At 39.9% G+C, this 27,100-nt stretch overlaps 1 long non-coding RNA gene across 1 annotated transcript in view; it reads right to left on the minus strand.

Annotated features, from left to right (window-relative positions):
* LOC110483645 (uncharacterized) overlaps window positions 1-27,100 on the minus strand; it is a 161,576-nt gene that overhangs the window by 11,019 nt on the left and 123,457 nt on the right. The window contains exon 2 of the long non-coding RNA XR_002467610.3: window positions 21,343-21,426. This is a non-coding gene — a long non-coding RNA (uncharacterized LOC110483645). The remainder of the gene's footprint in view (window positions 1-21,342; window positions 21,427-27,100) is intronic.

Raw genomic sequence — 27,100 nt, forward strand, 5'->3', positions numbered from 1 at the left:
CCATAAATGTATACAGGGAATTATCATTTAATGCAGTGAATAGAAAACTGAAGCAACTAAGAGTCGGAGGATGCCTAAGTGTGGAAAAAGGGTTTAACATAGAGAAATCGAAAACTTATCCCTTGGGCTTAACTACCTTTTGGAGACAGCACCAAGTTCTTTCTTTACCACACTGGTAGACGGATCTTCCTGACAATATTAACACCCCAGCTTTGTGGTGGAGGAAGCCTAGTCCAGAGTCACATCTAACCAAATTATTTCTTAGTGTTCTGGACATTCTCACTTTGCAGTATTCAGGACCCTGCATCAAGGCTAAACTGTGGTGGGAAATGTGGCCTGCTCCAGAAGGGGTGCTGGAAGTCACTGCAGCTGAGCACCTGCAGACACTCCAGGGGAAGTGTATTTGACTCAGGCTTTGCTCTGCCCTTGGCAAATGCAGTTTGCAGCGTGCCCAGTGCTGCAGGGCCCTGCTCTGGCACAGCTGGAGGGCTCTGCCCTGCCTGACCCAGAGCAGCAGGGGGGCTCCCCCAGCCAGCTGTGGCACTGGGTGTCCTGGAGACCAAAACATCTGCAAAGTCCTCGGTCTCCTTGGTACCCTCCCCACCTTGACATGCCAGGGAAGCTCTGATTTGGACATGGGTTGGTACCTAAAACTGCAACAAATTGCTGCCAATAATAATTAAAAAAGGAGTAAGTTAAATGTATGGTATGAACGGGAAATAAGATTAGAGGTGACACTTAGACCAGGAGGCCTTTTTCAGGCTGTGGAAAAAAATAGACCACAGTTATTTTTCCCACAGCCTGGAGAAGGCCTCATGTCCTAAATGTCATTTCTAATCTTGCCTTCTATTTCTAGTGTATATTTCACTGCTCTGCCAGTGCTGCCATAGTTAAAGTGGTGTCAGTGTTTCCATTGTAAACCCCTATTTTCAGAGGTTTGTAACTCAACCATAAAAATTTTGCTCTGGACTGAAACTTAGAAAACAAATTCTAGAACTGAAACATATTTAATTTTTTTTTCTTCCTGTCATTAAAAAAAAAAATCATGTTTTAAACACAAAAATTTGTAAGCCATTAGACTATAAGAGAAACACACAATTTGTGAAGTTTGAAATTACTCCAAAGTTAATAACAACTTAAGGTAATTGTGAACTTTTTTTGATTCCCAATACAGATACATTACAGGGGCTTTGCTTTTTTTAAGAGTGAATAGCCACACATTCAGGTCAAATAATTGGAGTTTTAGAACTTTGAGTAAATATTTATAGGACTGGATCAATAATCTGCATTTTATAAAGGCTCCTAAGTACATATTTATATAATAAAATGTAGCAACAATGTATAACGATCAAGTCAATAGCATGCTTTTAGAAAACTTCATACATGTAGTTACACTGCCCAATAGTCTGCAGGGGATTTTTTCATATGAAAAGGGCCTAGGCCTCTATTTAGCTAAGAAAACCTCATTCATGAAGAAATAATCAGATGTGGTTCATCCATCTCTCCCTTTTCCATGTGCTTCTGCAGTGACAGAGCTGGGTATCAAGTTTGGGTAAGGCAGGAGTGATGCCACACATGGCTGCTGAGGTTTGCAGAACACCCAGGAGGCTGTGCAAGAATTATTTGAAGTGAGACAAAGGGGTTCTGGAAAGGATTTTGGTAATATCATTGAATTCTGGTTACTGGAAAACAACAGCTAGGAAAACCTGCCAGATGACCGAGGAGTTGACAAATACAGGAAAGTCCCATGATCTGGAATATGAGAAATACTGAAACAAATAACAGAAATATATATTTGACAGGGAAGTACAACTAGAAGTATGGCTTCAATCATTACATGCACTCTGCCCTTATTTTGTGTTCTGAAAGACATCACTGTTTTAACAGACAAACACTTTGCTTTTGCAATTGGATTTTTACCAGTGAATCCTACTAGAAAGTTTTTGGGAAAGGAATATCTGGCTCAGAATGTACATTTGAAGAGCAGAAGATTGCAGTAATTTTCCTCACTAGAGATCTAAATAAAACCCGTGGATAGCAATCACATTGGGAACTTTGCAAAATTAGTTCAAAGGACAATCCAGAAGTACTCATAAAATCAGATCATAACTTTCTGTTCACACTAAACTAGATAAAAATATGTCTGGTTTAACCATCTGTATATTCCATTGATCTCTAATACATAGATAAATACATTACCATTTAATAACAAGGAAGACAATTTTCAGCACTCTTATTCATAGTCTGGCTTACATTTTGTTGTAAATACTAGTATTAGCCTTGCTTCAGGTATCATTCCTAATTTATTTATTACAGATGACATTTTTCTAATAATGCTTCAGTTCAGGTCCTACCTTTTTTTTGTAACCCCAATTTAAACATTACAAGGTATGATTTTATAATCCCTAGAATAAAGTCCATTAAAGTCACTAAATCACTTCAAACCTGCTCCAAATCCTGCTGAGGTGAATGGCTCTCTCGCAGTCAATTAATTTGGAATGATGTTTTACTCCCCCTAAAACTCCAGTAAAATCTCTGTTAATGTTCATGGAAATTGCAAGTATACATTCCCTTTACTTAAATAGCTAAATCATCTTTTCTATCTTGTAATTTAAGATATACATGCTTCATATACATGTAGATATTGTGATAAGTTTTATTCAGCATAAAGATTCTAGTGTCCTGGCAATGATCAGGAGGACTTTGCTGTCCACCTCCTTAATCCCCAAGGTGTCCAATTAATTTTAGTGAAGCTACTGGAGCAAGGTACAACAGGGAGAACAATATCAGAGCCTGATCATTAATTGTCATTTAAAAAAAAAGTGTTATTCTTCTATCCTTCTATTAAAGGAATACTTATTTAATGTTGGTTACATTTCTGACTCTTACAGGAAATGTTGCATCCATTTCATAATTGACCTGACTTGTAAAGTTATAAGTGGGTAGCTACTAAAAGACCACAGAGGCTATTTTGGAAAATATGACTGGAAGCATATTTTCTTTGAGAAAAGGGGAATGGAAGACTCTAATCCGAATATAGTACAGAGAAAAAAAAAAATCTGGGAGATTTCAATGTTTTAATATGCTAAAACACAGGAAAGTATGCAAACTGTGGCCTAAATTCCCATCACCTTCCTCATGCAAGAAACATCACTGGGTTTATAGGGACCAATTTTTTTGATCCTTTCATCTTTTTTTAATATCTTATTCACAGTTGCAGTGTCAGCACTCTGCAGGATTCACTCCAAGCACTGGAGCTTTCAGATGGAACTTCTCAGTCTTTCAACATTTAAGCATTTATTTGTCTAAATTTATGATTGTTTCTTTGCCAAGAGAGTCTCAGAAAGAAGATGAACTCCCCCAAACACACAGTAAACACTCAGCAAATGAAAAGGCTCATGACACCATGTTTTGTTAAGAAATTTACAGCAGGTGACCTGCCTGTTTTCATGGTGGCAGCAACTGTATTATTCACTCCACGTAATGAATTGGGAGGTTATGCTAATCTGAAGAGGGAACCTATCAATTGTATATGTCCAGACCATCTCTCCCATTGATTTTGTAATTAATGATGAATGTACATTTTGGGAGGGAGAGACTGCTGAGGAGGGAACTTCACATGCAGAATAAAAATGTTACAGTAGCCTAATCAATTAGGTATGGTTGACAAAGGGGAGAGGGATGACATGACAAAGCACTGTGCTTTGGTAGTGGTCACAGAGAAGATGTCACATGTTATCTATATTAATCTTTCCACAGGCGAAATGTGATCCCTTGCATCAGCAGGACCATGAAAATTCTATTTGGTATCTCAAAATCACACCTTTATGATGCGAACTTGAAATCTGCTTACTTTGTTCACAGACAAAAACATTGTAATAATGCACTAGGTGCCAAGATCATTTGTAATTTGAAGCCTGGCAACAGGCTTAAAAGCCACTTGGAATATAATTTAGGTAATAAATAGCACACTTGGACACGGGTTTCACCAGTCTTAAGTGTCAGGAAAAGAAGGGGTGCCTGTGGAAGTGGGCAGTCCAGCCTCTCTTGGATGCAGCCTGTGCAGAGGCTCACCCCCCATCCCCAGGAAAGGCCTCACAGCCCCCCACTGCAGCAGCAGCTGCCTCAGAATGAGGGGACAATACATGTACCCCACCTCAAATTCAGCTTCAGCTACACTGTGACCTGTGTGTGGACAATACATGCAGCAAGTTGTACCATTCCTTCTCAACTAAATCTAGAAGGCTGATGCAAAAATGCAGTGTTTGATTCCCCAAGTCTGACTCGCAAACACCACCACTCCCTACACACAGCTTCCCCAGCTCATCTGTAATTATTGCTAAGAATGACAGAGGTGTAACAGGGCCATGCTTAGGACCACATCCTCAGTGAGCCATACCAGACAGCAAACAGCTCTACAGCAAGTCTTCAGAAAAGCTCTTCTTACTTTTGGGTGAGCTGAAGGACTTACATTTCTCTGTGTGGGGATGTTTATAGATGCGTAACATGCACAAATTACATTTTATTTCTTTCTCTAAATATCTTTAGAAATACAAAGCAATACAAGACTGACTTTGGAGTGAATAAGTAACATGTAGGTGAGAGATCTGTCAGTTCTTAATTCAGCGAGTTCTGAATTTTTACAAACAGCATTTCCTTCCCTGTAATGGTTCAGGAAATTCAGTTGTGTGACAAAAGCTCAAAAGCAAAGACATTCTTTCCTAGACAAGACTGGCTTAGTGAACAGACTTTTGCCTCACTACAAATTAAATTCAAGCTCAGCACACTGTGAAGAGGAGAAATCACTTGTTTCAGCATAAATCAGGGTTAACTTGCCTGATATCTGTAGTATCCTAAAAGATCATTCCTCATGTAATTCAGAGGGCCCCTCAGAGAACTTGCATTGAAGGTAAATCCAAAGGAGCTGTGTGGCAATGCTCTGACACTGCACTGTTCACCTCTGTATGCCACAAGTATCCCAGGAAGGGACCTCTCCCAAGGTTTGGTGAGCGGGGGTTTGGGTGGATGGAGGGGGGTGTTTGAAAGCCATGGCCATACCAGCCCTTCCAGGGAAGCAGAGCAGTGATGTGCACACACAGCACCACAGATCCTCATCACTGAGCTCCTGCAGGAACCCACCCCACCCAGGAACACTCGGGGGGAGATCTGCTCTGTGGGAACCCCAGCACAGAGATCTTTCTCCAGTTGTGGTGCTTTGCTCCACTCACTTTCCAGAGTGCACAGGGATGATGGCTGCTGCTGAGATATTGCTTACACACACCTTGGACCAAGAAGCTCTGTACAACGACTTTTTAACAACTACAACCAGCTGCAGGCACAATATAAAAAGCTGGATTTCAGTAACTGGAAACATTAGGAATATTAGTAATATCTTCCACAGAGAATTGGTTAAATGGTCCAAAGAGAAATTAAGAGTTCCCCCCCACTTAAATGCAAAACAGGAGTAAGCCATTTCAGCACAGTGCTGTACCCTCATTAACAATAAGCATTAAAAGGAGCTTTGCCACTCCTTCACAGTTTTAAGTTCTTGTCACACAGCCTCAGTTCAGCACAACATCATGTGTCATTATTCTACTTATTATGTCCACCTTGGACACCAGCAATCTTTTCTAATTATAGGCAGGTAGATTCCTGAAATGGTATTTCTCCTAGGAGAACATACAAATGGTATGTGTGTTTTTTTATCAGTAAAGATTGTTGGGAAAGTTATTAATTTTGCTATTTAAGAGTAGGTTTTGCAATGTGTAAAAGTCAAAGAGAGTAAGTTGTAGAGGACTTGCATTTAGCTGTGTGTCTGTGGGCTGGAGCTAAATAGGAACTGAAATGTTTTGTGGTTTCCACTGCCCTAATTCTGTACAAAATGACTTGTTTCATTGGATACAGGTAGCTTGGGGAATGGTTTTATTTTTTTAAATTTGAGCTCCATCTTTCTCCAAGTACTTTGTTTGCACAGTAATACCCCTGTTTCCTAGCAGGGGTTACAAAGTGAGTTAGAGTGGGTACTAGGGCAGGGAAACAAAGAGAGGAAGTAAGCCCAAATGTCATACTGAAGTTTAGAAGCCTGGAAGACAGGAGATGGACCATTACAGGATCAACCACTAGAAAAATCTTTACCTGTTGCTCAAAAGTACAAAGTACAGAGTACAGCAAAGACATTTAAGATGGTTTCTCTTCATTTGCGTGAATATTTGTCCTGTGAGGTGGTATAACAACAGTACATGATTTTCCTAAAGGAAATAATAATCCAAATATCCAAATTCAACTTTATAGGGGAAGAAATCATAAAACAGACACGATAAATACCATTATGAGGAAGAGGGAACTGTAATTATTGGTGCACCTTTTCACATGGAAATTTGGATATGGAAGGAGTGGAAGGAGTTTGTAATTTGTTTTTGGAGTTTCATCCCATGAGCCATTTTATAAACTGTTATAAGATTACAGTGCCTGCCTCAGTTCTATCTCTGGTGAAAGTTTGTAAACCTTTGTTTAAGTGTTTCATAAGAGCTCTGTGCTATTTCAGTTTTCTTAACTCCTTTATTAAGTTAGTAAAATCTGTTCTTGACTTCTGAATTAAGCACAAGTGAACTTTGTGGGAGTCCCAGCCTTCCCTACAACTGATTCAGGCTTGGGATGCATTGTCTGAGGTTCTTTCTCCAGGGGGTCTCTGCACTTAAAAAAAAGAAAATAAACACATTTCAAATAAAGGGTTAAAGGTGACAGGGCCAAGGAAACTCCAGGTAATGGGGGGTGGGGAGAGGGCATGGAGGACTTTGGGAAGATGCTTGTAATGCTCCCTGCATTTTTCTTGTATGCTAACACCTTATTGACATCAACTACAGCCAACTGACACCACCATTAAAAAAGAAAAACCAAAACCACAAGAATAGATTTGGCCTCTTCAAGACATTTTAGCCTCTCCTTAACACCTCAAATATAAGTGCCAAATATTGTCCAGACATTATTTTATTGGTATTTTGAGTCACTCTTTACATTTCAGGATTTTCAGGACTGGGCACTCTTCCAAAAGCCACACCTCAGCTTGTGGCTTGAATAATGGTGTGAATTTCTATGACCCATTTTATTCATAGGGTCAGAGCAAATGATTATAGTCACCTCTTCTGTCTTAAAAGCTGAACAGCCTTAAACTAGCCAAGAAATCAATGTTGCAAGTGAGAGAATTCTTTTTCATTAAATATCTCAGTAATTTGTAATTTTCCTAGGACAATGACAATTAGAACCTAATGGAAGTTCTCTCTGTCTTTTCTTAAGGACCACCCCTCCAATAATGTGTTTTATATAATGGTAGATATGTCTTCCCTCAAGACATTTTGCAACTGGAGTGCCACAAGTCAAGTTACTTTTCTTTATTTTGTATAATTTAATTATTTTTGTTGCTTGGGTTGGTTTTTTGTTTTTTGTTTTGTTTTTTTTTCTTGAAGTGGGTACATTTTGGACATTTTAATTTCTGTCTTCAAGATGTAAGGAATCACACTTAGAAATTCAAATAATTTCACTCTACTTGGTTGTGGGGTTTTACAATTCAAGAGTCCATTTTTTTTCAAAACATTTCTCAACACACCCCATAAAAATCAGCATCTCTTACCATAAGCCTTTCCTTATTTCTATCTATGGACTTTACATTTACAACATGACTAAAATGGCTAAAGTTGAGATTTTAAACCACTAAAAATGAAGAATTTAACAAACACAAATTCTGTATTACCCGGTCAAAAATACCAAATCTACCCAAATCTTCCAAACTCATTTAATGATGAAATGGAACAGAACAGCTGTATTTTTCATGTTATTTCACACCAAGTTAACATTCTGGATTCTAAAACAAGTTTTAATTTGTTGCTAATGCACACCCACATCAGAGCTGGTTTCCCTGAGCCCCAACAGCAACACTGCTCCCATCACTGCCTGCACAGGTCCTGCACCACTGGTACAGTTCACACACTGTCCTGCCTTTGGATTTGTGCGTTAAAAGTACAAATTTACTAAGGTACATTTTCATTCTGCTATAGAAACATATTGCTATAAATTAGGAATGAGCAATCAGAACTCATCTTTCTATGGCTTTGTGCAACTTATTTTGTAGCATCATTTCTGCAAAAGATTTTTATCCTGCTTTGGTCTATCTATAAAATATGAGAAATAAATTCACAAGGAAGGAAATACTATCACAGTTTCTGATAGTGTTTCCTCATGGGCAATATGTAAGACTTTTTTATTTGTTCTGGGGTATGCAATAAGACTTTGGGTCTCTCAACTCTTACAGCTACTTGCTGCAGCTTTGCCCAATACAGCAGAGGTGTCTCATTTTTAGAGTATAATTTAAAATTGTGCTTTTTCTGGCAGAAAAAGGCAGAAAAAAGTCAGTTAAGGACCAGGTGATCATCTGCTGGCTAAACAACAGATTATCTATCACAGCATGCAATAATGGAAAGAAAGAAAATGTCTCACTACCCCAGCCATTCATACACAGCCCAAATCTCTCCTGACACCAGCAAGGCACAAGACCAGCTGCTGTTAGAATATTGAGAGCCACAGTGGATCACATCAAATTCCCACTGAGCCCAGGGTTCATCTCCGGCAGGGTTTCCAAGGACCTGAGCTGGGAAAAGCAGGAGGAGGTCATGTATGTATGGCAGTTCCCACAGGTTGTCCCACAGAACTATTTCTAGCTGCAGGATTTTTGAGTGGTTTCAGTTTCTGCAATGTAATAGTTCTTACTTAATTTCTCATCCAATGGGTTGTGCAGTCTCTCCTTGAATCCATGTAAAGTTAGAGCAGCTCCCCCATCCTTTGGAAAAAGTTACACATCTACTGCCTGCTGCATGAAGAAACCAAACTCTATTTAGTTTTCTTTGAATTTAGCTGCTATAACTTTAATTTAATAGTTCTTTTACATTAGAAGAGACAGCAAAGACCCAGCTTTGCCCATTGTGCTCAGCGGTGTGTAGGTCTGTCACAGTTTTAAACTGAACAGCCCAAGCACCCACAGACCATTCTGTAGAAATAATTCCCCACCCTGCCTGGACTTCTCTGAGCATGTCCCAGTTGTACCACATTCCATTTGAGGTGAAAGGACTGGAATTTTGTACACTCTTCAGCATGTGCATGAACACTGGTTCATAGAGCTGCTCTCTAGTTTCTTCCACATTTAACACTTAGTTAAAATTTTGTCTGCCTCACAGCCTTGAAACAATGTTTTAATAGAACAAACTACTATAACCCCAGGACTGTGATCCTGAGTTGCAAGGGTCACATTAGAGTCTATCATTTTGTATGTGAATTTAGGATTGCTTTTTCCCACGTGCATCAGTTTAGATTTGTGCATATTAAATTTCATTTGTCCATACAGTCTCCTGAGGTACTTCTGTGCTTCCTGATAGGTGGCCTTCATATTCACTACCCTGAATAGCTGATTTCTTAGTCCCCAAACTGTCTCATCTCTCTGTTCACCTTCTAGTCCCAGCAGTTTGTGGTGTGTTTACCAGGACAGACCCAGCACAGGTTATGCAGAACTCCATTACTGAGATCCATTTCATTTTTTCTTCATTTCCTTTAAAAGTCTTTGGCACAGGACGTCATGAAAAGCCTTTCATAAATATAAGTGTAACAAGCAGCTCACCCTTATTCACTCTCTTATTGACCTCTTCAATAACCTCTGGATAGATTTGTAAAGCACAGCTCTTGTTCCATCAAAGTTTGCCCTGGTATGAAGAGTTTTCATTTTAGTCATAATCAGATAACAGTCAATAGATCACAACCAGACTAAATGTAAGTGGAAGCATCTCTGCTTACCAGACTGGGCTTATTTTAACCAAGGCAAGAGTGAGACACTGAATACCAGCTGCTGGTTTCTTCTGAGTCTGATTTGCTCACTGGGGACCCTGAGAGCCACTGCTGACTGTGTGACAGTGACTGCCATTGGAAATGAGAGCAAGGGGGCTGAAAAAGGCCTAAAGAGGGTTATAAACTCATTAGCAGCCCCTAATTCTCTACATTTCCTTAGCAATCTCAGCCAGACTAGTTATTGATAAGAGATACTAAATTAGGTTCCCACTGACATGGAGGACTGGGGAAGTGCTGAATTTCCTGTATCCATCATGTCCGTGTTTCAGGGAGATGTCACATCCTGCTGGTCAGGACAAGCACACCAGCCAGAGAAAAATTACAGAACAACCCATATTTCTGTTATTCAAAGAATATTTGCCACTGTCCTCTCTGTAGGTTCTGTAAATGTCTAGCTATGACAGGAGAAAAGAAAACTATCTACAGCCTTCATAGCTGCCAGAGCTGTCAAGTTACAGTTGGGCATTTCTGTATATCCCTTTCTCTATGCAGAATTAAATGCAAAAAAAAAAAAAAATAGCTTTTTCTAGCCCTTCCCCCTACCCCACATGCAATAATATAATATATAACATATATTTATTATCATTCTATAATAACAATCGATAATGACATAGAAGGAAATGGATGCAAATGTTTTGAGTAAAACAGGAGAACAGGTTTTGCAGAACTGGGGCTTGGTGAACAGGAATGTGATCTCTGTTCTGAGAATATAACCATTAAATGAGAAAAATACTTCCAGGAATAAGGCAGAGGCTGTGCTGGTATCAATCATGTTGCTGTGGAGTACAGGTACAATGCAAAGAGCACTGCAGAGAGCAGTAAACAGATGGGCTTCTACTCCACCACGTGTTTTACTATTTGGACACTCATATTAACAAAAAGGAGAAAAATATGAGGTCTTTTGCTCTATTTTTTACCAACATAAATACCTTTTATAGAACATGGGTTTGTCTCTCTTTGCCCTTCTGTTTTAAGGGAGAAATATAAATTATAGATTCTGAAAAGGAATAAACAAAAAGTATGAAAGCAAATGTGGTTAAGTACCTCAATTTTCTAAGATTTAATTATTATCAGTAAATAGCTCCCTTTTAAGAGTAGCCCTAATTGGCTATTAACAACAGTAGCTACCAATTTCAAGGCAATTAATATTTTAAAATAATGAGATGGCTAATACGTTATTTCAGTGCATACAGTAAGCAGAAGTCTTGATAATTATATATATTATTCTCCCTACTTTTCTTAATGAAGGTGTCTGGCTTGTAGATTAATTCTCTCTTGCTCTAGTTTTTATTTTTTTTAATCAGTGTAACTAATCCTCCCACACACTATTGTAGCATTAAAGCAGAAAGATGTGGATGAAGCAGTGAAAGAAGCACAAAAAAATAACATTAAAATGAAAATTTAGTTTCAAGTTTCAGAAACAATTGCCCAAAGAAAAGAATTAAGATGTGGGAAATTAGAGAGAAAAGGCAGAAGCCTGAGTCAACACTTATTTAACACCTTCTACCTTTTACTGAAAATGTAAACCTCTTCACAGAGGTAATCACACCCAGATCAGTTTGATTTTCAGAACATAGCAATTCTTCTGACAAAGATATTACCATTCCATAGCTTAAATAACTGCTTTTCCTGTTTTCTCCAGTGCAGAGACAGGAGGGTGCCTTGGATAAATGGAGATTTCTTCCAAATTGATAGTCAATATTCAGAAAAGAATAGCCATGAATGATTTGTTTACAGTGAAAATCTTTGCTTTTGCATTAGGCTATAACTACATTTCACTCTCAAATATTTGAGTGTGTCTTTGTGCTCAGCAACTGTTTGCTGCTCTGACTGCACAAGAGAATTGCCTCAGACAAAACCTGGAATAGACAAGTTTTCCTGTGCTGTGTACCAGAAACACACTGCACTTTTACCCCTAGGCTCTAGAAACAATTCCAGACTCCCTGGGAAAATGATCCCTGCTTTGAAGAGAGGGAAGTGGAGAAAGCCCTTCCTTTGGTGTACCCCAGGGAGAGACAGGACACTGCCATGTCCCAAGCACCCCCAATGCACTCACATCATCACAGAGCCCACAGACACAGCCCAGGCCTCTGCCCAGCTCTGAGAACAGCCTTCTCCAATTTCTCAGTGAAGCCCAAGCAATACTGACTGGCTAAAATATTTTAACAGTATCAGGAAATGTGAGGTCAACCTCCACCTAAACACCCTACTGCATCTCCTACTGCTCTCCTATATGTATGAAATCCTCTTTAGGACCCAATAGAAGCCGTTAGCATAAAAACAACTGCTCAGCAAACAGACAGAAAGAGAAGAGAAACTGTTTTAGTGTGGCAAGTGTCTGTCAAGCATCAGACCAAGGTCGTGTTTTAACTGGGAGCTTGCATGTAACTTCTGTACCATACAATAAAAGTCACCTGTACTATGGAATATAAAATTAAGCCTTAACACCAACAATGCCTCATTAGATTTGTGTATTTGAGACACAAAGCAGCACAGTAAATGATAATGTCTGTTAAATGAGTAGACATTTGTAGACATTCAGAAGACATGCAAGCTCATCCCAACAGCAGCACACCCCTCAAATAAGCATAGGACAGCAAGTATGGGCTCCCAGGTAAGCACCCAGCAATAGCTCACACACTTACAGCTTGCAAATTGTACACACTCACTGCCTTTTGTCCTGGATCACACCCAACAGACACTCACAGCATCTCTGGGCCTGTGTTTGCACCACATTTAGGAGGAAGCATTCTTTTTCCAGCTGAGACTTGTCAAAAGACTGTTCTAGCACTCTTGTTTTTCACATTGTAGCCGTGACAGTGGATGCTGCCTCTTGGGAAACAAAACTCAGGCAGGGCTATATGAGGCAGGTTAATAATAAATGAACATATAACATGCATCCCAACTCTCTGAAAATTATTTTATAGTTTTGGTTCTATGGTTGCTAGTGCACATAGATACAATCTATTGAAGCTCTCTCACTTTTAGGAAAACTCTGCGCACACAAGTCTTGAGTTGTTGAAATTATTTTTGCCTGTAGTGCTGTGTAGTAAATGACCAATTATTTTTCTCATCAGAAATACAAGGGACAGCAAATAATATTGTAAAAGATATTTTAAACGAATATTTAGTAGCAAGTTCCCTTCTGGCTTCTGTATCAGTTTCTCTTGGGTACTAATTTCTCTAAGATCCTTTCTTATTTCAAGTCACTGGAGTAGACAAGACTAACATCAGACATTTAACATACACATCTACTTATCAAAAAATAAATATATTACCAGTTTGTTGGAATCTGTTGCAGTACATACCCTGCAGCAGAGATAAAGACTAACCTTGGCCCACGGATCATGTGATAGCTCAACAAACCATTGCTTTGTACTTTATCTATCTTTGGTACCCACACATGGTTCCTCAGCTTCAAGTCAGCTCCCTAACTTTTCAAGCATTACAGGAAATAAATCTTAAAAAGAGCAGAATAGGATTCAGGCAATTCAGGCTTCAATAGCCATTGAGTAAGTGAGCAGCAGCTTCCTCAAGTTAAAAAAACCTCTGCTTTAATATTCAGTCTCATAAGGGTCCTTTGAGGGCTGATGCGACAATGGGACAGAGGATAAAAGTGCTCAGATATACAATTGAAGATTTATTACATAGACACACTTATGTATAGGATATCATTCTGTCTCTATGTCCTACTCCCAAAATGAGCAATAATCCAGAGAAGATGATAAAAGATGGATAAAATGTCCTTTCTGATGTCTCCCATCACTTGGCAAATGCTCATTATGGAGGTGCCAGTGGAGAACAGAGACCGCATTCCCACACCAGCCTCAAGGACTGACATGGGGCAGTGAAATATTACCAGCTTCTCTTTAAGCAAAACCTAAGAGAAGGATTTTATTCTTCTACCCCTGAGTAAAAGGCACCAGGGCAAGAACACAGACTTTTTTGTGGGTACAGAGGCCTCTTTTCAAACCACGCAGAGGAAACGTCAGGTTTAGGGTTGCCAAGTACCTGATTTCAGGGTTCATTCTGTTACTGCATATAAATGTCTCTGGTGTGTGTTTGGCACGACATGTTATCCTAGACTGATCATATGTTCACAGATTGTGGAGAGTGTGTGAAAGCCTTTTTTGCTGTAGTTATTGGGCTAAGTCACGTCTGTTACCTGGTACTCATGCAGAGAAATCTGTAATCTGGGAACAGATGGTCTGAGTGAGTGAGAGAAAGAGAGACAGAGAGAGACGCTGTCTGGAAGACTGCAGAGTTTTTCACTCAGAGGAGATGAAAGAGGAATGAACAAACCCACCACAGCATGCCAAAATCATGAAAATATAGAAGAATGTCAGTCCTGCAGGTCATTCCTTTAGAATTCACCAACTGTCTACGTACCATATGTGCATATCAACACACTAAAGAGAGCTCACCATCCTGTGGCACAGAGCTGGAGGTGGCTTACACAGCCAAAAATTGTGGAATTGTAGACTTCCCATTTAGAAAAGTGACACACTGTAGTCTAAGTACACAGTGTGAGCAGAATCTGAAAAAATATATAGCAACTTCTGCTCTGGATTTATGACAAAATTTGATTTCAATAGGCCAGAACCGGAAAATTCACATCCTGGTGTTCAAGCACTTCCTTTGCGGGATATGTTTTGATCTGAGACTTTCTCAGCAAGTTGAGGGGTGTAGTCCAAGCCTGGCTTTGGAGCCCAAGTTCCTCTGGAACTGGTGACACATGCCATCAGGACAAGCCCCTTCTTCCCAAACAGTTATATGGAACTGACTATTGCTACCAAAAGGCAGCATTGCATTACTCCCAAATAAAATGAATTAGCTCTAACCTGTCTTAAAATCTTATTCAGCCTTCTTGACAGTGGGGTTTTGGTAATCAAAGGTACTGGGTGCTGCCCTGCTCACGCAAGCACCCACCTTGCTGGTCTGAGCCTACATCTCCAGGTGGGAGCTCCGATGCCTGAGGTGCTGTAGTCTCCCAGGAACAGGAGCACATCCAGCCAACACAGGCATGTATCACACTGTAGCTGCGACAGCACACAAGCTGACAAGGTGAGAGAGCCCTAGCTGAGGGTCTAACAGAGTTCCATGTTAGCAGAATCCCAGTGACCCCTGTGTGCCCTGGCATACACCCCTGCCATCACCCCTGGACAGTTTAGTGCAGCTCTGCTCCATCCCCACAGCTGCCATCCCATCATTAGCCACAGAGGAGACACAGCCCAAAAAACAAACCTCAAGTGAAAAGCCATGACCACACCAAGCCCCATGTTCCCAAATTCATTGCTCAGGACATTTCAGCCAGAATGCAAATGAACAAGCCCCTGAATGAGAAGGCAGGACCCCAGAGATGCGGTGCCAGCGCAGCCACAGCCCCTTGGCATGGCAGGGCCGTGTGGAGCAGGGCAGGGAGGGCAGCAGAGGGATCAGCCAGCGACATTTTGCTCCCTCAATGACACTGTGCAACAGGTATTTAGGGAAAGCAGGACCTACTGACAAAATCCTCCAGGCCTGTGAATTACGCACTGCAGGGACTCTCAGCATGGGCCCTTCTCAAAGCTGCTCACACAAAACCTGCCTGAGGGAGCAGGAAAAGGAGGAGGATCAAGACACTCCCCTGGGTGAACCTGGATGAAATCAGTGTTATTTTCCTTGCATAACACTGATTTGAAAAGATAATCAAGCCCTAATTGAACAGGATGGTTTCACTAGTAAAGGTGAGGAGTTGTAATCTCATCAAGTTATTGTCAGAAGGAGACTGAACTTCCAGCCCTTTCAGCCTACCTTTCAACCAGCCAAAATCAGATGAAGCCGATTTTAAGAACACTTCAGTTTTTAACCAGCACACGATTTTACATTTGGGTGCTATCCAGTACTTCAGTTTTTCACAAGAAATCCACATTGTCAGATATAGACAAACAACCCTGTATTTTACTATTTATTCTTCCAGCAATGTGTCAGTCAATTTGCAGAACTAATTTCCAAATAGGACCAAACATTTTTGCCTCTCAATAAAAATGAGTGACTTCAGCAGAACATTCAAAGGCAAAATTCCTCTTCCCTCTCCTCTTTCTGTCCTGGGGAATGGCAGAAGAGGCAGAGCAGAACAAGATCCAGAATTAAACATGCTGCCAACGGAGTGAAAAAAATCCATTCTTTGACAGTAACAAAGTGATCTATCATACCTCATGCCTAAACTACAGAAGAAGACAACATCCTTTTGGTCAATCTCAGTTATTAAAAGTATTTGCTTCGAGCCAGAAAAAGCTGGCTAAGACTCTCTGGAATAGTATAAAGCATCTTACAGGAGAAATGAAATACAATATCTCATTGTGCAATACAAAACAAAAGCTTTGACTACAGCTTTATGCATTTGCCAATTCAATTATGCAGATGATGATCCTGCAAATATACAAAAAGGGCAAATATCAACTTAAAGGCCCAGAACAAGTATCTTGGCTCTCCTCTCACATGCAATTTTTTACATTCTGAGGCAGGATGAATTCATATTGCATGGGTATTACAAAGGCTGCATACCTTTCTTTTCCTTCTCCATACTTGTAGAAGTTGTTCCTTCTCCTAGTTCTGTCTTTAAGGAAGGTGTTTCCTTAAGGAAGATGTTTGCTAGACTCTAGAAGGCTAGAAAGGTACAGAGAAGTTTTTTTACACATAGTCAAGCAGTTTTACACAGTGCAACAGATCTCTTGCAAGAAGTTTAAAGCCCTGCACAACATCACTGAATACAGCACATGGTGCTCAGTATAAAAAGCTTATTTGTTGCCTTCTGCCTGTGAGAACAGAGATTCTACAGCTTCATATAAGTTGCAGCTTTCAGAAAATGAGAAAATTACCTTGTTTCCATCTTAAGGGTATTTACATACCTCTCTAGTGTCTTCCACTATCGCCTAAACTCTTTAGGCCCTTAATTCAGAGAACTAAGTGATGTTCACCCTCCACCTGCAAACGATGGGTGTCTGCAAAGAGAAACCAGTCACATGACAGAACAATGCAGAGAAATAGTTGATTCAGAAGCACTGCAATGTTCTTGGTATTTTGCTGTTAATTAGGCACTGGGATTGCAGCCATCTGAGTATTGCATACTGCACAGAAACGAAACAACAACAAGCTCTAATAAACAAAGCTCTAAATAAACAAAAAACACAAGGAACCAGAAGAGCCATTCTCAGCTAAAGCTGAGCAGCAAGGCTCAGTGTGTGTTGGGATGAGTAGATGACCTGGATCCAGGAAAAGAACTTAGAGAGAAAGCACAAAAGGACCTCACAATAACTCTTTATATGCTAGTTCAGTTTGACATTTGTCCTGCAACCTGAGTGAAAGCTGCATGAAGTGTGGACATGATTGTGTCACCCAGGATGTGACAAGAGTCCTTAAGGAACACACAGGACAGAGGGGAATGAGCACAGCCCTCCAGGCAGGTGCTCAGCATGCAGGTGCAAACACGAGCACAGGCCAGGCCAAGGCCAGACCTGGTCTGCTGCCACTTGCAAAGAGTTTGAACCTGCCAGCACAGACACAGGGCCAAGGGACAGCTCTGCTGCACAAGATAAATGTGCTATCAGCCTGAAAGCAGTTGGGACATTTAATATTGTTAAGTTGGTCACTGGTACAAAGGCAAACAGCTTTCAATTATGTGAATAAAAAAGCATTAGGAGTAGATAAGAAAAAGGCAGTCTTTTTATGCTGTAGTTTAGGTGTATCCTCCATCCTGAGAGGGAAACTAAAGGCATCTTATTTCATACCACTGTTGTAAGGTAGGTGGAACATATTTTGGAATAGCATGAGGATTGAGAAATGGCCTCAGAAGTCTGCCACAGGATCACAGAAATTTAGTGAGAGTACAAGATGGAGTTGAATGAGCTCAAACTGTAGTAGGGACTATGCTGCATATAGGTAAAACCCTATAAAATAGGCCTTGTTACCTTTGTAAAATCATGGCTATGCTTCCCTTCATACCCAAATCTTCTGACATGCAACTAACACCAAGGCAATTCTTCTAAGGGTATATATAGTAGCACTACAAAACATGGTGCACATAAAGGTCAAAAAAATACAATTAAAACTCCTAGTACTGTCACAACTCTTAAGGTAAAATACAAGTTAATTCCCACACAATTTATATCTATTAATAGATAACACCTGGGTAACCTCTCAGACACTGCATGATTTTATCTGCCAGTGCAACTTTGGTAGTGATTCTGATAGACACCAATAAAGATATAATGACAGCAACTGAAGCTCTTCACCTCTGGTGCCAGTTCAGCACACACAAACATCCTGCAAGAGCTGACACACTTGTTGAGATCAATAGTCATTGTTTGTAAGTTCCTTGGCTCTGAGTATGCCAGCTCTTGGAAAGGTCCTGGTGAGTCTGGAATCTGTAAATGTTTTTTTAATTGATGCTGATGATAGGGATGAGCTAAATTACATAAGTTGGAATTGCATTTAATATTATTCAAGAGGAATGTTTCCAAAGAGCGCAGCATTGCAAAAGCCAACAGTAATTTATGCCTCTTCCAAAATATTTGTGATGTCAGAGAGCTCCAAGCTGCCTCTGTTCAAAGTGCAACCATTTCTTTTGAGAGAAAAGGACCTGTGTTCAGTGTTGAGCAACAGCTGGAGTTCCCAAACATGCTCAGCACCTTACAAGGTCAAGCCCTAAGCAGGTTTTTTTGACAGGTTTGGGAATTAACAGTAAGACCAGAGAACCAACCTTCTGCCCAGATTTCATTTTAGTGTATGTTTGCACTGAAAGCCACACTAAATCCATCAACAGAACAATTTCTTTCTTTACTGCACCCTCTCTTTTGAATGGCACAGGCTTCTCAGAGGCCCAGCCACAAAACAAGTGTTCTGGGTGCTGTTCAAACATGGGACACTGTGGCCATCCCAGCTAAAGGAAACATTTTGTACACACCTTCAAGAAGAATCAAAACAGATCATCATAGCAAACAGGAGATCACAGATTCATGTCCTCAGCAGTCACACACTGCTGAGTTAAAGGGGAAAGTGTCATGAATAGGTGCTGGGTTTCATGGGGTGCTACAAGGGGTTTCAAACCTTTATGGAACAAGTAAATGCCTATATTTTTTACTGAAATTAATGTAATTTAAATCAATATAATCCATAAGAGATTTAATTCTCCATGCTGCTGTGGAAAAACTTCAAGTATGAATGCACACTTCAGCAACAGGAATTGCCTCATACTTAGCAAAAGTCACCATTTGTAACAATAGGAACAAATAAGCATTCCTCAAATTTCCTGATTTTACATATTCCCAGAAGATGACCATAATAATCTCTTACTCAGACATGATTCATATATGATTCATTACTTCCCCAGATTACAACTGTTCTTATCAATAGTGCATGGTACCTGTTTGCTGGAACATCCCAAACTGACTATGATTATTTATTTAATGTGTAAGGTCTGAGCTGCTCAAGAATATATTTATCAAAGCAAGACTTACTTTAAAATAAAGGCAATTTTTCTCACTGTTCCCACCGGTGCTATTCCTATTCCATGAGTATTGTGAAACTGCTTCTGCTACAGCCAGCACAGCTCACCACTCTCCTTGCTGAAAAGTATGCCATGGACATTGCTCCAATCTCTAAAGTCACACCTCAGAATCTTCTGCTTATGAACAGTGCCAGCTTCTCCTCTAGGCCAAAGTTTTGGGAGCTTCTGTTTATGGGTTAAGTTTTATTCCCATCCCCTTTCTGAAAGCCCTCAAAGCCACACCTTAAAATACAGTGGGTGAAGAGATCTGCCTGTTCATGTCTCAGGCCAGAAAAGAACATCTGATCCCAGCCCAAAAGGATGGTCTCATGCTTGGTTGCCACACTGCACAGCAGCAGCAGTACAAGTGAGTACCAGCAGGGCTTTCAGAGGGCCTGTGAAAGCAGTCACATATAGGGCAACATTTGAAAAGTTGAGGGGCATGTTGACAAAGCCATTTAGAACACATTGAGTTTTTCTATGAACATTCCTCTGACTTTACTTGTATTCATAAAATTGCCATGAGTGTCTTTGATCTAAAAAACCTCTTATCTGTAGCCAATCTAACAGTGTGACATCTAGTTTATCTCCACCCCCTTTACATTCCCATGCAAAGGGAGTGGGATTCCTCTTGTGCTCAGAGGAAAACTGGGTGAGACCCAGGGTAATTCAGTGTCTGAGCACACCCAGCCCATGACATCCCTGCAAAGCCAGCAAGTGCCATGGCTCTGAAAAGAGGTGTTTAACCCAAGGATGCGACCTGCCAAAGTCACTTGCTATCTTGCAGAGACTGTGGCTCCCATTCAAAGTGTGGCAATCTCCATCCCAAAGCTGATTCAGCCCAAAGAAAGAAAGAGTTTTTACAACCCAAATGGTGCCAGGATTGCACAAAAGGCGCCAACTAATTCTTTTTTATCCTTATTTTATTTCTTTAGCTCAATGCCCACTGAGGGAATACACAGAGACCCATTCTGATTTCACCTACACTACCAAGAGTCAAAGAAGCAAACTGTCAGTGCAACATAAACTGAGATAACTGATAAATGTACTAATGTGGCAATAATTTTATACCCAGGTAACACGTCAAAGGCCCAGCCAAGACTGAAGCCTGGCAGCTTGGCATTATACAAACATCACCAGAGACAATCCTTGCCCAGGCAAGCTTACAAACCAAACAGACAAAACAGGCTATGTGTAACAGGGAGAACAAAACCACAAGGGAATTAAATGTCTGGCCAAGGGTTACACCAGCCAGTCAATGGCAAAGACAGAAATAGAATCCAAGTTTCTTAGTCTAGTACTTGTGGCAATGGGAACTCTGTGGCCCATCAAGAGCCTGATTAGTCCACATTTGGCAAGACGTACTACAAGTCCTTCGTTAATATTTAGAGACATCATTTGTTCTCTGCTCTATTTTGCTTTCTTTCTCTCTCCTCAAAATAGAAACTTTTTCTTTAGAGGAAACTGGAAGGAGCTCCTTTGTATGAATGGGGGAAGTAATGATTGCTACGGGATATAGCAGATGGATAAATAACTCCCCTCAAAGCAATAAAAAAAAACTTCTTTATTGCAAAATATTATTCCCCTCAATGCTCATAATTGTAACTGTCAGTTACCAAAATTAGGATGGAAGCTACTGTATTTTTTTAATTGCATACTGAAAGCATGTAGAGCTAACCAGTGCTTATTAGTCCACTCAAACAGATGTTATCTAAGTCAATACACAGTTTTGAAAACAAGAGCCCATATTTAGACTCCAGATTTCTTTTTTTAGGCACTTTCTTGATTCCCAGGTGGTGGCTTAGGGTAGGGAGGACCATGGATAATGAGCATTGATTTGCCAGCTGAATATTAGATTCCTAGGTTAGAGCCCACCCACATCCACTAACTCCCATCAGGGGCCCATGTGTGGGGCTTTGAAAAGCACTCACCATCCATTTAATTCTTTCCCTCTTCCCACTGGGCTTCTGTAACTTGAGGTTTCAGATCAGCACTGAGCCCTCCTGCTATCACACCTGAAAGGGACCACCAAATGACACAGAAGCAACAAAATGAGCTCTATATCCACTACTTGAGAATTTGTCAAGTGTCACAGTATTGCTTTCAATTATTATGCACATTTCGTAATTAGTATCTGACAAGTATTTCCTTTATTTACAGCTAATTTCTTGAATAAACCCATTTGCATTACATAGGAATTGAAAAATCAGTCCCCTTTCCCCTATATTCTATTAAGTATGTTAAAAAAAACTTCTACATCCTCTGGTTTTCAGTCATTTATAGTAAATGAGATTTGAATTCCAGACTCTGGAGTGCAGCCATTTAGGATATGCAGCTTTGCAAAACATTTTCCACAATAAAATCTCCAATGGTTTGAAGGTACTTCACATTAACCTAAAGCAATTTATTAGTGCAAAACCCTCTAAACTACTGACATATCTGGTCAAATTGAAACATGATAAATCTGATGATGGGGTTATAGTTATTATGCTGTGGTGAGAACTACACTTGGAGAAGCTGGTGTTTTCCATATCAGCAGTGTTCCTTACAGTGCAAAAAGGAAATTACAAATGCTTTCAAAAGCAAGAGGTGCCAGCTCAATGCACAGCTTTTGTGCAGTACAGGCTTGAGATTTGGAGTAGCATTTTTTGTGTGAAAAAACACAACAAGAAATGTCAATGAGCTGTCTTGGAAAAGAACTAACAGAACATGATTTGCAGAATTGGTTCCTTTTAAGCTGAAAGTATAAGTGCTACTTATACTAGCTACTTCTACGGCTGTATCTTTATAAACCAGAATTTCCATGAAGGAATATCACATTCTTTCTTTTTAGAGAGGAGTCCAGAAATACAACTAGTCTGTGAAAATCGAGATATCTGAGATTTGCGCAGCCAACAGCTTCCTGTTACCCAAAACAAAAAAAGTTACACACGCCAGATGATGCAAGGAATTCAAGCTACTGCAAATTGGCTGAGCCACAGTAACTCTGTGGATATATTCACCAGTCTACTGTAAGTTTAATTCAATTTAAAGTAGTCTGCTATTAAAGAGGGTTATCCAATTTTTTTTTCTCTTGCCTTTGCTGCTACTACTTAAAATATACAGAAATAAATATTGTAACCTGGATGGTGCATGGTATCTTATCAATCTGCAGAACCTAAATTAATTTTTACTTCCATTTCTGATCCTGTGTTTATATATAGGTGTCACACATTAACAACAAGTTGATAGAAATCCCTAGTTACAAACTCTCTGGAATATTTTTTGAAGTCCAAATACAGAAATGCAAACAGATTCTACTGTAGCTTCAGCTCATATCTGATGCTTAACAAGTCTTGTATTTCCCACAGAGCTGAAAGCAAATCCCTTATTTCTTAAAAGAACTTAAACACATTTCACTTTCTCAGAAGCTATCTATTTTCTGTCACTATTTCTGACATTGCTGCCTTTGCTAGCTAATGCATTCTGTGGTGGTACTTTAGAGAAGATTGCTTATTTAATTTTTTTTTAGGGGCTTCCCTCACAAAAAAACGTCCTTGTGTCTTTCAGAGACGAGGCTGTTCTGATTTACCTGTGCATCTGTAACAAAAGCAGGCCTTTTTCAGTGCAGAGCTCAGGATTACAGTAGGTGCAGCACAGGATGTGCCTACAGGGAACACATGAACATACCAGCCCCAGTGCTTTTGGATCATGCCCACATCCTCATGCTAGCAGAGGCTCAAAAGGAGGCAGTAGCTGAAAATCGATCCTTAAGATTGGCATTCCTCTGAATTCTCAACACAGCAGGGTAGAGGGTTCCCAGGTTTGTTGTATAGAGAGTGTGGCTATACACACTTGAAATTTTGTAGTGTTTTCCATAGGTTTCATAAGCCACAAGCTATGAAACAACCTTCTACCCTTCTGGCAAATCCATTTACACAATTTTCTGCCAGTCCATTCAAGGCTTCATGTCCTCTTCAAGGACTTCCAAGTGTAGGAAAAGAGGTGCAGACATAATTAGCTATGTCTCAAAAGTTTTCCCTTCTCTCTGTCTGTTCTCTAGTCAAGTATGTCAGCCCCTACAGGTTAGGGTCTTTCCATGTCTATCAGAACTGAATTCTGCATGTAACAGGCAAAGAGGAGTATTGGATAAAACATCACTGAAACCAACAGCATATCAGCATAAGAGCATCAAAATGAAATCTTACTGTGCAAGAGCACATTCCTGCACATGAAGCCTAAGATGAATGGCTGTTTGGACTTAAAGATACCCTTCTGTTGGCCAGCTTCAGTACATGGCCACAGAGAGGTTGTGTGACTTCCTTCTTGTAGTACAGTTGCTGGGGTACAGCAACTCATCCCAAAGTCAGCATTGCCAAGATACTTCCAGACGCTAAATCAAAACAAAGTCCTGAAGCCTGAGGGGAAGAAGTCTTATAGCCATAGCCAAAATCAAAGAAATAAACCCTTGATTTGAAAGGAACATAGAAAAAAGCACTGCATATTCATGCAGTTTTTAAATCCCACTAAATTAACAACCCACTGTAATGGCGTTAGTGAATGTTTAGACAAAATCTGCAGTTCCTCAGCTCAACCAATCTCTTCTGAAACCAGAAGAACTTGTCATTTAATGCCAATCCAGCTTCCCTGCTCTTTGAGGGGAAAGAAAGAGCAAGGTTTCCTCAGAACTACAAAAGAAGGACAGCAAATCATCTGAGGGACCCCAGCTCTTTAGGTAGATCTTCAAAAATGCTAGAACACATTTACCCTCACTAGGTTTGCTTTTTTTCTTGGTATCTGCATGCCATTACAAGCAGGGGAGAAAATAATTACTCTTCTCCACATCACCAGACTCGTCCAGATAAGACAAATATTTTGTGTGATGCCCTGTTGAAGAACTCAGCTATGCTATAATTAGCAGCTGTGAAGAGTCAACTCCACAGCTGTCAGCAGATCCATCTCTACTTTCCAAAGGGGTTTGTTATATGACTTGGAAAATATGGACACGTAGGAATTCTGAACAAGTTATTTCAACTCAATGGGAAGTATTAATCTGATAAGAATACCACAGTTCAGACCTTTGCAATATTTAGCTGTAGCAGGCCCAATTTACAGCATCTAAGTAATAGTTCTAAAAAAAAAATAATCCTTGTTGCTTTAAAAGTTTCACTTCATCTTTTACTGATGCTTTAACATGATTTTGACCGAACACAATCACTGAATTTTTTTCTTAAAAGTACTTTGAAAAACTACACTGGCAGTAATATTTGCAAATATTATTTCAATCACTTCCCAAGGCAAGGAATTTCCTCATTAGCAAACCTGAAGCTGGCTGGTGTGAAAGCAGAAAGTAGGGAAGCTCTGAACTCTTTTTGTGCCAAGACAGAGCAGTGGCTGCTCCATAACTGGGTCCACTGAACCAGGGCTTGCTTGGGTCTTCTGGGCCTTGGGCATCATGCTGTCCTTGCACCTGGGCAGTGAGGACACGTTCCTCACAACTCCTAACCTGCTTCGCCCAAGCAGACAGAGATGGAAATAGAAGAGCAGTGTTACATTTAAAACAAGGGTTGGACTGAAAGTAGGGAGCACCACAGCTCTACTGTCAGATATCACTGCAGCTTTGTTGGTGCTATTATGGAAATTCAGCTACACCCTATGTGACAGCAAAGAAGAAGAGGGAAAAGAGGATTTTTTTACACTTTTCCTGTGAAGGCCATTTCCAATAAACAGGATCTGTAAGGCTATACTCTTTCACACATTACCAAAGGTAAATCATCTTGAAAGATTTAAAGGAATATTTGTGTCCAGTGATATCTTGGTATACTCAAAAATGTAAGCTTGTCAATCCCTGCCTTCTGTAAGAGTAATCTCCAAGAAATATGTTTTGTCTCAAGCAGCACAGGCCAGATACACTTCTGGTTTAAAAGCAAATAATATGAGGTATCTAAAGCAACTTTCAACAATAACAATAACAAGCAAAAATAATCTGCTTTTTCACAGTGACACCAGCAGGACTTCTGCCACTGACTAAAATCTAAGGGTTGATACAATTTTAGGCAGTAAATTATGTGTAATATTTTCCTAAGTCAAGGACAGCATTTTGGTTGGGGGCAGTAGAAATATCTGAGCAGATTGGCTACAACAACATGATCACTATTCATGTTCAGCACATGGGACGTCCTGATACTGTTTTGTGAGCATGGGTATTTGCTTTAAATATCTTGAATAAGGTCTGACTCAAAGCAACTCAACTCCTAAGGAAAATCAAAATGAGAATAATTTAGGTTTTACCTAAGACAGGCAAAGAAAAAAGAAATAAAACCTAGAACTATCAACATTTCTACATGTTCTAACTCACTAGAATTTTTAAAATTCAATAAAAAATGCTGATATTCAGAAGGCTGCCGGAACTTTTCTAGAACAGAGTAATACTAGTGTGAATTGAAGTTATACTAGTTGATGGATGAAACAATTGTCCTATCAGCCAAGTTTTTTCACATACTTTATGGTTCACTTAATGCTTCTTGGCTATGCAATGAAAAGCGAATGTGGTTAGAGTTTTACAGATGACTAATGTTTGTGTCTTTGATACTCTTTATTATTTTAGTGTGTAAGGTCACTGCCACCTCACAGTATCTGTATGATAATTTATTTACAATAAATGTTTTTAAAGAAATGTTGCCATAATTTGTTTCTTAAAATTCTAACTTCAAAATGTTTTCATATCTAATATAAAGTGTTTACTATGTTAACCAAATGAATAATAGAAAGATTATATCAATCACTAACCTGTAATTCCATTGAAGTTACAGAGTATCAGTTCTCTGATTTGCTAATGCTTTAAAAATCATGAGTCAGAGAAAGGTTTTAAAAATGTCTGTGTACCTTTTTCACCCTGTGCTGATGATCATTAACTACTAATAGACAGTAACAAACTCCTGCAGCACATAACGTCGAGCTACTCTGTCATGACCACTGCAAAAATTAAGGAAATATCTTTTCAAGGGCCGTAGTATTAGTTTTACCTGTGATAATTTCAAGGGGTGCAGTGAGTCATCCAGGCTGCAATACCAGATATGGTGGCCAAGACAGACCCACAAAGCTGATGTGGAGTGTTAAACCTATGTTAAGTGATGGATAGAGCATTACTAGATTGAGTGATCTCACTGGTAAGAAAGTTAAAGCTGTGGATTAGTTTGAATTCCAGGTGTCATTTCTTTGTTGTTACAGCAGTTGCTGTCCTCTGAGAAATCATCTGCTTCTAACATGTGTTATTCTGTTTTACCAGTAGAACACCAGAGGTGTACATGGTACCACAGGCAAGCATGAGAAATGGACTGTGGCAAAGGCAGCTATAGTTTAGATTTTAAACACAATATTGGGAGCGTACAATAGTGGCAAATGCAGGAAGAAGAGTTACATTTCATCAATAATGGGGCAGGCAACTGGACTGAGTTTTGGACTGGATCTCACTGCACATCATCCTCAGGCCTTACGTATTCTTCTTGAAGGCCTGTGAGCACTACAGAGGTAGTCTGTGATTCACACAGCCTGTGAGTGCAATGAGACAGACCCAACATGGGTGTGGGACAGATACCAGTGAGGGGTGCACTAAGGGCTCACCCAGATTTCTACGTGGAAACACTTGTTTGTGTGCAGAGTATGAGTGTGCCATACACAAACCTTGAGGCTCCAGCAGCATCTGCACTG

Source organism: Lonchura striata, chromosome 10 (genome assembly GCF_046129695.1).
Source record: "Lonchura striata isolate bLonStr1 chromosome 10, bLonStr1.mat, whole genome shotgun sequence".
Lineage (NCBI taxonomy): Eukaryota > Metazoa > Chordata > Aves > Passeriformes > Estrildidae > Lonchura > Lonchura striata.